Genomic DNA, 13,124 nt, shown 5'->3' with positions numbered 1-13,124 from the left:
TGATCTAATGTGTTACTTACAGTAGGTTGGGGCAATGACTATATTTTACCAGGAAGCCTCCACTAACCTTGATAAAGACACAAGACAGTATGACCATTGAGCCTCTTCCCCCGCTACCTTTTTGGAAACATTGGTTTATTGCGAGGGGGAGTTCTGTACAGGTCCACATTAACCATTGACTAGAGGTATGAGGCCAGCCTAATCCACCTTTTACTGGGCACCATATCAAGTGCCTATATGAATACTGAGAACCTGAAAAAAATAGATCTGACGGACTCTCTGAAGAGTTGGCACATTTCCAGGTGCTACCAAAACTCTAAAAGTAGCACTGTCAGACGTTTTCTGGTGCATGTTACCTGAATAATCCATCGTTGCACAGTACCACATTCAGGGGGCAGGTTTTGGGGCTGGGATTGGTGAGGATACAGCATGGTCTTCAAAGCAGGTGTGGTTACAGGAAGCGATTGTGGTGGCAAACTTGACCCATCACAGTCAGTACCCTTCCAGGAACCAGTCTCTAAAAGTTGGAAGGTATGTCTATACGATATGAAATTCCTAGGTTAGGGTGCTGTATTAAAAACAGTTAATGTATTAATTATACAAAGGATTCTTAAAAGTTTGACTTAACTATCCAAAAGATAACTGAAAACGTCCTAATCCCTGGCAGTGTTCGTTAGAATAGAGTGGCGGACTGCTGCACTCGGCTATCTCCGGTAGTCCCATAGTCAATAAATAGAGCGCCGGTGTGCATGCTCAACCCCATCTCCATTCTAACCAGGCATTTTAGAGCAACGTTCTCAAGATCATTGGGGAGGATCCCAAGTTATTTCTTATCCTGTTGATAAGTGATAATTTACTGGGTTGGCACAAAGAGTAACTACAATTAGAAATAACCCACCAACATCTTCCTACAGCCTCCCAACTTGTGGTATGTGTATCTCTGGTGGTACTTGCCATATATCTAGATACTGTAACTTGTTCTCTTCTTGTATTAATATTCCATTTTGCAGCTCATTTTATGATCATAGACTGGCAGGTATAATGATTATAATGCATTGATGGGCTGTAATTGAGTAGGGGGTACTTAGCTGCATGAAGAACCGTTGTACAAAAATGTGCATATTGGGTTTATTTGCTGCTGGATCTCCGTATTGTCCAGTATTCAGGATTCCAGTAATACTATACATGGGGTATGCTCATTAGTTTTCCATAGCTGCAGTCATTATGCCCAGGCCCCTTCCCTCTCCAATGTTTGGGGGTAGTTTTCTCCATATGTTCTATGAGTCCCCAGCTGGGATATTTCTTATTAAATACTTCCCAAACGCTGCCCTCGCCTGCCTTCCTATGGAGCACCTTTGCAGACTGAGTTGATTTGTGCTGAGGCATCTCATTACTGCCTCTTATGATCTGGTTACCTGGGCGCCAGGAGCTCGTAGGTTTTCAGGAAACACTTTTTTTTTTGTTGGAAATCCGTGTCGATAAAGATCACTTGGAATCTTTGTTTTCCACTCAAACTTGGAAAAAAAGCAACTCACATGCTAATAAGTGGTTTAACCCTCTGCTCCGCACCATTATTTTCCAGGTCTGTCTCCCAGAAATCCAGAAACTTAGGCTTAGATGATGTTGTCATAATAACAGTGAATGAAAAATCTTCTGTATTAAACAAAATCAACTAAAGTCTCCATCTTATTCACCCCATGGCAATAGCAATACCTCTTGGGACTGCCACAATACCATGATAGCCATGATGCCCCACTTGATAGCCACATAACACAATGATCTGCATGGCCATAATGACCCACCAATATGTGCCCTACATAAACAAAGCTCAAACTTTTAATACCAATTGCTCTTGGCTTTGTATGTTTCTAGAAGTGTTAAAGGGAACCTGTCACCCTGTTTTTTCGATATGAGATAAAAATATGGTTCAATAGGGCCTGAGCTCTGCTTTACAGCAGTACCTTTCATATATCCCGATTCCCCTCCTTTGCTGAGAAAATACCTTAGTAATCTCTCCGTTTTCGTATGTCAATCACCCTGGTTCGGTCTGATGGGCGGGGCCTAATCACCGTTTCTCCCCGCCTCCTGCCTTGCTCTACGCATTAATTTATCTTCTGTCCTGCGTTGCCGTTATTTTCTGCACCTGCGCATTGAAGTGGCCTCTCACGCATGCGCAGTATGTTCCGGGGCACAGAGCATTCGGTCAATAGCCGGCGCATGCGCAATAATGATTTCATGCTTTGCCCACAGTTGGTCAAAGCATACTGCGCAGGCGCTAGAGGCAAATTCAATGCGCACGTGCAGAAACTGAACGGGATCTGTGCTATTCACAGATCTAGTTACGTCAAACAAGCCGAGGAGTGGGGGAAGAGATGGCGATTAGGACACACCCATCGGACCGGACCAAGGTGATTGACATACGAAAACGGAGAGATTACTAAGGTATTTTCTAAGCAAAGGTGGGGAATCAGGGAATATGAAAGGTACTGATGTAAAGCAGAGCTCAGGCCCTATTGAACCATATTTTTATCTCATATCAAAAAAACGGAGTGACATGTTCCCTTTAAATAGGTTGTCCAAGTTTAGAAAAACATGGCTGCTTTCTTCCTTAAAAAGTATCAACCATTTCGGTAGGCTTTTAGTTTTAGAGCTCAACTCAACTGAACTAAATGGGTCTAAATTGAAGTTTCATATATAAATTGTAGACTGTTGTGGAGCCGTTTCTGTGAAAAAAAAAAAAAATAATCTACTTTTTTTCAACCTGAACAAACCCTAATAGGAAACCTGATAGCTTATACATGCTGCCCGAACTGCAGTCAGCATGAATCAAACACAGGCCCTATAATTTCCAGCAGGTATATTTTACTCTGAAACACTATGATATTTCAGCAAAGATATAACTTTAAAGGCCGGTTGGAGACCATGTGGATCTGATGACCAGTCAGACGGGACAGTCCCTGGCAGTTGTTCCCCGCACCGCTGTATAGGGAGAGATCTGTCCCTCAAGGAGAGCTGGGTGGGAAGAACAATATCTGATTGGGGTTCTTTGAAATTCATTCTCATAGTCCAACCTCCATCTAGCAACAGTTCTCAGTACAAAGACAAAGGGAAGAATTCATAGTCAGACTGGCAACCGGTCAGGGAAGGTGGACTTCTTACTACGCAGGTAGTTAGCAGGAGATCAGGGCAGGCGGTAAACAAAAAGTCACAGTTAGAAATCATAGGACAAAAATTAATGACAGTAAGAGTATGCACAATAGCATATACAGTAAAACGGTCCTTTAAGAATTTTAGACTGGAAGCAAATTGACTGAAAAGAAGAGTTTTGGCATTTGTGACCCCTTTAGGAGTCCAGAAATCAGTGAGGTCCCAGTAGAAGGGCAGAAGGTGAGGAGCAGAAGGCCATTTCTAAAGCTCAGAGAAGCAGCACAATGGAGGGAGTCCCTGGCGGCCGGGAGGACAGCAACATTGGCAACAGCACTAAGAAACTGAACACTTTTTATTGCAAAATATTCTTAATCGTTCTGATTGAGCACAAAGCATACAGTCATTTAAGATGTAGTAGGCTATTTGTGATCATCCCCCCGAAAAGTGCCAAGTCTTCCCAGTGTTGTGTAAGAGCCTATGACCAATGAAGGGATCTTCTGGTAAATTGGTCATCCAATATATATTGGGACCTCCTAACTCCTCCGGAAAGTTGGGGAACAGAAAAATTGGGCATTTTGAATTTCTTTCGTTTTCCCGGAACATAAGTCATCTCACATGTAAAGCGCCATGGAAAAAATGGCGCTATAATAATAAATAATAATAATAATAATAATGCCAAAGGTGTTTAGCAGTGGTTTACTCGAATCTACCCTATGGAAATACAATACTTAGCCAAACCGAGCATACATGTGTACAGAGGGAACAGGAGAAAGAGTAACTCGACAATAAACTTTTTCAGATAGGAAACTAAGGTGTGTGGGCACTTAAAGAAACCAGACCCTGCTCCATACAGGCCTGAAAGGCGTCGATGTGAACTTTTTAATACTTAGCGATCTACTAAGAAGTGTTAGGTATGCGCTAATATTATAGACTTACATTAAAGAACCGCCATATTGAGGTCTGCCATTGAGGAACATTTGCTAACACTAGTGTAAAGGACTACTACAAGTTACCCTATAGCAACTAATTGGATTGGACCCACCCAAGTCAATTCCATTACTCTGGAAAATGTTTACTAGAAGCCAATTGGCTACTACTAGACAATTTGCCTTGTTTCCCAGTTTCCTCCATTGGCTTTCGATGTATGCCCAAAAATTATTGGTTGCACCAATTAATAGCTGAACCTGAGAACCATGAAGAGTAAAGCATAAACCATCATCAATCTCTGACTTCTCAGAGGACCTTTCATTCTACTGTGTATTATGAAGATGCCTTCGGCTGTCGTGGATCCAAATTACAGTCATCTTAAAAGAATCCTGGCGAACCGCATTTCCAATTAATAAACCAAGAACTATTTGGAAAAATTAGAAAATTTTGAAACAAGATGAGGTGAATCAGCTCTGCCCCGAGGCTCGCCATTAATTTCCTCTTTAAAAGGGGTCAAATTAAAACATTTGTCTTGAGAGATCCTGGTAACCTGGAAGGGTGAAGTCGTCAGTGGTGCCTGCAAGGAAGAGGAGATAGACAAGTAGTTAAACGATTACCTTGCCAACTAATTGTCTGGGCACAGTTCTTTTTTTTAATGGCACAATGTACAATAATGGTTCCTTTGTGTGAGACGCAGGGATGTGCACACAGACGTTTCTGTCTCATGTTTCATCCCATACTTTAAAGTGGAAGATAATATGAAGTGCCGTAGACAATGTATTTGTCCAATGTGAAATAAAATGTACAAGAATCTCATAGACGACAGATACCTGCGCAGCCTCGAAACCCCAATCAAAAATGTCCTATAATCGATAGCAATTTCTTCCCCACCCTGGTTCCTTTAAAGATATTTAAAAAAAATAGCTAAAGGGTGTTCTGAAATGGGTATTTACTCTATGGGTATGTGCACACGACGTCTTTTTCAGGGTGATCCGCTCCGTAACCTGCCTGCAAAAGTGCTTACAAAATGCTAAAAAGAATGACCATATGCATTGCAATGTCTTTTTCAGGTTCTTTAACCACTTGGAAAGTCATGGGACAGCTAAAAGAAGTGACATGACCATTTTTATGAGGGCCTACAATCAAAAGTTTATATCAAAATATCCCCCCAAAAAACCCAAGCAAAAGCTTCAGAAAAACATTGAAAATACATCAGAAAAAGATGTTTCAGGACAAAAGACGCCAGTGTGTCGTGAAGTGTCTTCCTCTAGCAAGACTAATCTAAACCTAACCATATAGCCTAAAGGGATTTTCAAGAACTTTTTCTGACCCTACATTGGTGGGAAACCAAATTATAGTACCCCACTGATCAGCTCAATTATGGAAAAAGGGCTGCATTACCAGGAAGAGCTGCCAATATGGACATGCCACTTTTCCAATGTTGTTGTGCCAAATGTGGTGGGACTACCACTATTCAGACATTGATGACCAATTCTAAAAAAAAGACCATCTATATTTGAAGGGATATTCCAGCCAGAATCCTTTATTACCTATCCACTAGATTAGGGATATATTTTAGAGAGGTGGGATTCAACCACTGAGATCTCCACTGATCACCACTATGGTCCCCTTTTCCTCCCAGCTAGCAGTAGCTGGGCATAACTGGTCATTGCTAGAATTAAACTCCTCCTAGAAGCCTTTCTTGATTGGGAAAAATGGAGGACTGCAATCCCCCACTCTGATGATAGCTGTGGTCCCTGAAGTCAGATCCATACCCATTCTAGTTTTCACCATCTATCCAACAGTACAGCTCCTTTATTGTGCAAAATTGCAATGATCCCATGGATGGAAAGACACTGATCAGATATTGGACTGCGACTGGGACCCCCATTAATTACTATAGAAGTAGACCTAGGACCCCATTCATCCGAGCTGCAAAGAGGTGGATATTAGGAGGTTGAGTGGATTGGCGATTGGGCATGCTCTTCATTCGGCATTCACTCTAGTGATCATTGGGGTTTCAGTTATCAAGCCCCAACTTTTGTAACATTTATCACCTGCCCAGTAAGAGTTCCCGCCTGTCTAGCATTTGTCAACTATCAAGCTATTTAGCCACTTTATTGTGCTAAATGTCAGGGGTCCCAGTGATTGGACCACTGCTGATTAGATGGCTTATTCTAAGGGTAAGTGTTCTCGACAAATGGTAAGGTTTTAATGTTAGAGAATAGGACTATCCTGATTGGGGTACACCTTGTCGTGGTGAGATGGATTTTGGTACTAAGTACCCTATTGTTGTTGGTGTACTAAGTTCCCAATTAAGTACCCCATGTTCATTATGTTTCAGTCTTAGGATTTGTCTGTTAAATGGAAACAGTGTGAACATGCTCTTATACTGAGCATGTAAACCAACTGGCTCATTTATTTTGGTTTGCTTATTCTAAGGATAGTCAATAAATGTTTAACCCCTTACCGACATCGGGCATAATAGTACACCATTGTCGGTCTTCCTCCCTTTGATGTGGGCTTCGGTGGTGAGCCCACATCTTTCCCGGGACATGTCAGCTGTTTTGAACAGCTGATATGTGTCCAATTCCACCCGCGGCTATTAACCAGTTAAATGCCACTGTCAAACTCTGAGAGCGGCATTTAACAAGCGCTTCTGGTCATCGGGCCGGAAATACGCACACTGGTGACCCGCATCACTTGATCGCAGGTCACCAGTGTGTTGGAATGACAACTTGAGGTCTCCTGGAGACCTCTATGGTTGTCAGTGCCTGCTTGCTGTGAGTGCCACCCAGTGGTCGGCTCTCATAGCAAGTCAGTAATTCTGCTACATAGAGGCGATCTGATCATCGCCTCTATGTAGCAAAGCCGATCCGGTTATGGCAGCTTCCAGTCTCCCATGGAGACTATTGAAGCATGCCAAAAGTAAAAAAAAATATTTTAAAAAATATGAAAAAAGTAAAAAAATATATAAGTTCAAATCAATCCCCTTTTGCCCCATTCAAAATAAAACAGTAAAAATAAAATCAAAATACACATATTTGGTATCGCCGTATACAGAATCGCCCAATCTATCATTAAAAAAAGGATTAACCTGATAACTAAACGGCGTAGCGAGAAAAAAAGTCAAAGCGTCAAAATTATGTTTTTTTGGTCGCCGCGACATTGCATTAAAATGCAATAATGGGCGATCAAAAAATCGTATCTCCACCAAAATGGTATCATTAAAAACGTCAGCTCAGCACTCAAAAAATAAGCCCTCATCCAACCGGAGATCACGAAAACTGGAGATGCTACGGGTCACGGAAAATGGCGCTTTTTTTAACAAAGTTTTGAATTTTTTTTCACCACTTAGATAAAAAAGAACCAAGACATGTTTGGTGTATATGAAATCGTAATGACCTGGAGAATCATAATGGCAGGTCAGTTTTAGCATTTAGTGAACCTAGTAAAAAACAAACAAACAAAAAAACAAGTGTCGGATTGCACCTTTTTGCAATTTCACCGCACTTGAAATTTTTTTTCCCATTTTTTAGTACATGACATGGTCAAACCAATGGTGTCTTTCAAAAGTACATCTCGTTCCGCAAAAAACAAGCCCTCACATGGCCATATTGACCGAAAAATAAAAAAGATATGGCTCTGGGAAGAAGGGAAGCAAAAAACAAAAACGCAAAACCCAAAAAAACTCTGGGGGTTAAAGCGGTATTCCTGCCTGAGAGCTTTATCACATGTCAATCGGACTGGACATAAATCCCAAACAGTTGTGGGTAGGCTGCTGAGACACACATCAATTGACACAAAAGTGGATCCAATCCTTCATTACTCCTAGCTGCAAGGTTTGAGTGGATCAGCGATTGGGCATATTCAGCTGAAGATCAAAAACATATTCTAATATGGTATGGTGCCATAAAAGAAAGGAAGTGAATAAAGGTATGATTAAAAAATTATATATTTAATGTAAATAATTAAAATTGTATATTCATAAAAAAGACAAAAAGGGGGACCTCTAAATACAGGGGGAGGTTACCCAGCACTAATCCATCCACATATACAGTATATATAAATAATCAGACTGTAATACAGTCATGGAAAAATCATTACAGTGAATAGATAAAGTGCACAGTGACAGTGTATACACCTGCAGGAGGAAAAAATTGAAGTATGAATTGCCACAAATTTCTATATTTTCCCTAAAAGAAAAGGCAGGTAAGTGTATGCCCAGCAATGCAAAGCGTCTTGGTATTAATTATACTGGGAACTGATCCGAGCACTAAACAATTTATACACCGCCTTAAAGACAGAGAAGTAATGAAAAGGGCATAATATGATAGAATCTATTACCTGCTGTAAGGCTGTCAAAAGTTAAAAGTCCGTGCACAGTATGTAAGTGACTTCCGGAATTGCGCTCCGTGACACGCAGTGGAACGCACTACGGTCACGTGGGTCGGCGCTTCTGGAAATCAGGAATGGAGTATGGAACCCGCGCATGTGCAGTGATCCCCTGGATGCAAGGAAGGTGACATGGAAAGAAGATGGGAATAGAAGAAAAGAAATTGGTTGGAATAGAGCGGAGGAAGGGAAAAGGTGCAAGGGTGGAGAAAGTAAAAGTGAATGATGATGATGTGAAAACATAATGAAGAAATAGAAGGAAATGTAATTATGGTATAAATAAATACAGTATATCATAAAAGTATAAGTGAATAATAAAATAATAAGATGAACAGCTGTGAATGTGGAGTGAAAAGGGAATGTAAAAAAAAAGTGATCATGGCAGGTCCAAGAAGTCAGACCCCCACATGTTTTTGCTAAATGGCCAGAGTCCCAGAGATGAGACATTGATGGCCTATTTTAAGGATAGACCATGAATAGTTAAATGGGTATTACAGTCTACATGATTTATCACCTATGCACTGAATAATTGATAAACGCCCAAAGAGGTGGGAGTCGAACTGCTCACCAAAATGGTAAAGCCACAATCCCAGTGGAGAAACGGTGCTTAACCCTTACTCGATTCAAACTCGATTTCAATCTCCTTTTTGTAGTTTGGAGGATCAGAGGAACGTGGCACTGATGTGGTCTCAGTGGCTAGAGCCCACCTATTTTTCACCAATTCTTTACATATGTGAAAAATTATTCAAGTTAAACTACTCGCTTAAGTGAAGAAAAAATAATTTTAGTGTTTCTTTATTAGTACTCCTTGATACTGTACCAAAACAAGAAGTGTATATTTTTGCTTTTGGTTGCCCTATAGGATAAATGATGCATTCCAGTGATTTTGCAATGCCTGACCGCCCAAGGTATTAAGGGGAAAATTCTGGGTTTTTCTTCCTTCTGTTGGCACATCCTTCCTCCTAGCATTTGTCATTAATTAACAGAAAAGATTTGCCATACAGCCTCCACATCCACAGCTTTTCACAGGCTGAGTGATAATGACCCTGGAGACATTGACCTGTGACTTGATTTTTTCCCCTTTCGCACTGGAGCCTCTTACTATTTTAGGACACCAGAGAATTGTACTCTCACATTTCCTTCCCATCCGCAGACACCCCACTGGGGTCTGAAGGCTTGAGTCCTCTTTAAGAATTCCTTACATAGTGGAAGCTGTCCTCTGGAGAAGAGGAAGACAAAAAGTGCCAACGACTGGAGAAGTGAGAGACACCTTTGCCTCTTTGGTTCTGTTTGCATAAGGTTTAGGTGCGGATATTAATCTTCTTTCTTGCTCTTAGTCCCCATATTCCTGCACGTAACACCGTAACTGATATCAAAGGGATATCAGGACATCCGCTATTAGTAACCGCCGATATTTTCTTTGTACAACCGTTATATCGTATGACGTGACTGCCGAAGAAGTTAGAGGACTCACACCCTGACCTGCTTAGACAATTGGCATAGGCCTTCAATAAAACATGGGACACTTTTAAGTCATCTTATATGAAGCAAAGAACATTAAAAATAAAACACCACCTGGACTACCAGCCACCTAATGGAAAAATGTCATAAAACCCAAGCTAATAGGAGCAGATGGGTTCTGGATGGTGAAATCTTCCAGACGTTAATATGTAAGGGTGTGTAAGGCTCCAAAAATGACCATGCACAAAAAACACATATTTTTTTTTACTAAGTGGTATGAAGGTACCTGTTGCACCTAAAGCAACATCTTTTTATTTAAAAGGCGCAGAGGCCTAGATTGCTCGGGTAAGAGACAGGTTGGTCCTAAAGAGGTCTCACCAATTCCAGAGTCTGACGAATTTCCCTTCTGTGTAATGGTGGGAGATGAGGTGTTAGTATTCCCTGAGGCTGACTTTCCTGATAAAAGCACAGCGCAGGGGCCGACACCAGATTTCCTTATTTTATAATGAGTGGGGACTTATTTTACCTGGTTACTGAGGTCAGAAAGGAAACAGTGGAGCAATTGTTGGTACCAGTACCCTATAGAAGCAGGGTGTTGGACATGGCCCATTCACATGTCTTGGTTGGTGATCTGGGTGTTGACAAAACCCAAGAACGGATCAGGCGGAGATTCTATTGGCTCAGATGTCTCTGGGAAATCCAACGCTGTTGCAAGTCCTTTCCCACCTGCCAGTTAACTGCTCCCACCTTTCACTTCCAAAATACCCTCGTGCTGCAACCCATCAAGGCTCGGCAAGACAGGGACCCCATTGAAACTCCATGTCTGCTGATTAAGCCAGAAGGGGACATTAAAGATGTCACAGTAGCCAAAACAAGGTTGAAGGCAAAAGAACAGCAATGTTGGGAATTGATGTGGATCGCCCCCGTAGGGCAGTGGAGTACTCGGTAGCAGGCCCTTCGGTTCTCAAAGGGGGATGTCACGGTGGCTGACCCGGTCTGTGGCCCTCGGGAGGTCAGTTGAAAATGGGGGAAAGGTCTTTAAAGGGATAATGTTCATGACGCCACCTGTGGTATTCGGTCAGAGTGACCGACGCTGCTTTAAGGGGTCCGCTGGGGTGATGTTATGGCAGCTAGATGGTATACCTTCCCACAGATGAAGTATGTCCCCAGGGCTTCCCAGTGTGTAGATGGTGGATGGTGAGAGGCGCAGTGAAGAACGAGGACACAAGGTTGCAGTCTCTTTACCTTTACTGAAGGCTTCAGCATCCATAGTCCAGAGCACCAGATCACAGGGCAGGCAGAGTCCGGCCGGTCTGAAGGCAAATCCAGAGTCCCCTTATCCAGGTGGAAATCACTAGCGTTCCTCTAGCGCCTGGGTGTTATAGTCCCTTCCTGCTGAGCATCTCGGTAAGGTCCTCACAACTGATGTTGGTGTTCCACATGTTATGTCTCTCTCTCTCTGTCCCCCTGATGGTAAGGATAGGACAAACCCGTATGACTGATGGCCTGAGGCTTTTTACAGGGACTCTAGCACGCCCCAGCCCCCACAAGTTGCCACCATGCCTCCTGGGTATAGGTTGGGCAGATAATATGGAATTAGCTGTCCTGCCAGTCTCTGGAGCAATGCTTGGAGACGATTACTCCCTTGGTGTTCCGGCTACCGGATCCTGCGCCTCAGAAAGGAGGCAGCCTTTGCAGGGCAGAACTCCTTCAGGTTTCTTCTCCTTTTGCTATGACTTTGTTTCTCACCCTCTACAATACAATGAGCTGTTTTTCTCTCTTTCTTAGGATGCTGCCACACGTCGGGCCAACGCAGCTCCGTGGCCTTCTGTCTAGGCCTCTGACAGGATCCCACCCCTGTCAGGGACCAACTACCTGAGCAGAGCTCAGATAGCAGCTCACTGGGTGAAGCCCAGCTCGCTTCTGCCTAACTTCCTATCCAGACCACCAGTTTTACCTAATTGTGAAGTGTGCTCTACTAAATAGGAGCATAGCTCCCCTGGTGGACTGGAGTGGGAAGTGTGGTATATGGTTTGTGATACCTGGTAAAGAGATCTCCTTTATTGCCTTCAGACGTAACATCACTCCCCCCGGTGGAAGAATGACATTACCGCAACGACCAGGACCCTGGAGCGCTGCAGATGCAGTAGAACTGTGACCTGTTTTCAGATTTGCTGGGGTGTACAGATGTCATAGAATACTAGGTTCTGATGGGACCCCATGTGCGAGTGAATTCAAAGTCTTATTGAATTAGAGAGGCCCATCTAAAAATGATCTCTAAGGAACTGAAGCGTATGCTGAATAATGGAGTCAATAAGGAATTTAAGAGCAGGTGGCCTAACCCGATTGTCTTTGTTCCAAAGCCCAATGGAGAATGGAGATTCGGTTTGTGGGAAAATGAACAAAATCTCCAAGTTTGACGCATATTTGATGCCGTGTGTCAATGAGCTGATTGACTTGGGGATACTGGGAAATCTCCATGTCACAAGAAGCCAAGGAGAAGACATCTTTCTCTACACGCGATGGTTGCTTCCAATATGTCCGGATACTGTTCGGACTGTAGGGAGCTCTGACCACCTTCCAAAAGGCCATGGACTGGATACTCGCACCCCACAAGAATTACGCTGTGGCATACCTGGACAATATTTTAATCTTCAGCCCGTAATGGAGATGTCATCTGAGAAAGGTCCAGGTGGTGTTTGATGCTCTCAGGAAGGCAGGGTTCTCTATAAATCCAAACAAACGTGCTATAGGGAAAGAAGAGGCCAAATACCTTGGATATGTAGTAGGTCGAGTCGAAATCAAACCCCAGATCAATAAAGTGGATGCAATCCAGAACTGTCTGAAACTAATCTCAAAAAAGCAAGTTAGGACCATACTGAGAAACGTGGGATACTACAGGAGGTTCATTCATCCATGGTGGCCACACCCCTGACCAACCTCCTTAAGGGAACAAAAATCAGTCATGGCCAAATGGACGTCGGAGGTGGAGACGGCCTTTCAAAAACTGAAAGTAGTTCTGTGTAAGCAGCTTGTCCTGGTTGCCCCCGACTTTAAGAAGGAATTTGTACTCCAAACGGACACCTCAGAAGTAGAATTAGAAGCAGTCCTTTCTCAGGAGATACACAGAGAGGAGTATCCTGTCCTCTACCTGAGTAGGAAACTGCCTGCATGTGAGAAAAAATATTCCATTG

At 42.8% G+C, this 13,124-nt stretch overlaps 1 long non-coding RNA gene across 2 annotated transcripts in view; it reads right to left on the bottom strand.

The window, feature by feature from the left end:
- Nucleotides 1-2,992: 2,992 nt before the first annotated feature.
- The window catches only part of LOC143766065 (uncharacterized), a 79,410-nt gene continuing 69,278 nt past the window's right edge, over nt 2,993-13,124 (bottom strand). For both annotated transcript variants that reach the window (XR_013213515.1, XR_013213516.1), the window contains one exon: nt 2,993-4,651. This is a non-coding gene — a long non-coding RNA (uncharacterized LOC143766065). The remainder of the gene's footprint in view (nt 4,652-13,124) is intronic.

This window comes from Ranitomeya variabilis, chromosome 4 (assembly GCF_051348905.1).
Source record: "Ranitomeya variabilis isolate aRanVar5 chromosome 4, aRanVar5.hap1, whole genome shotgun sequence".
Taxonomy (NCBI): Eukaryota; Metazoa; Chordata; class Amphibia; order Anura; family Dendrobatidae; genus Ranitomeya; species Ranitomeya variabilis.
The sequence above is the reverse complement of the archived record's forward strand: the minus strand, read 5'-3'. Positions and strand labels throughout refer to the sequence as shown.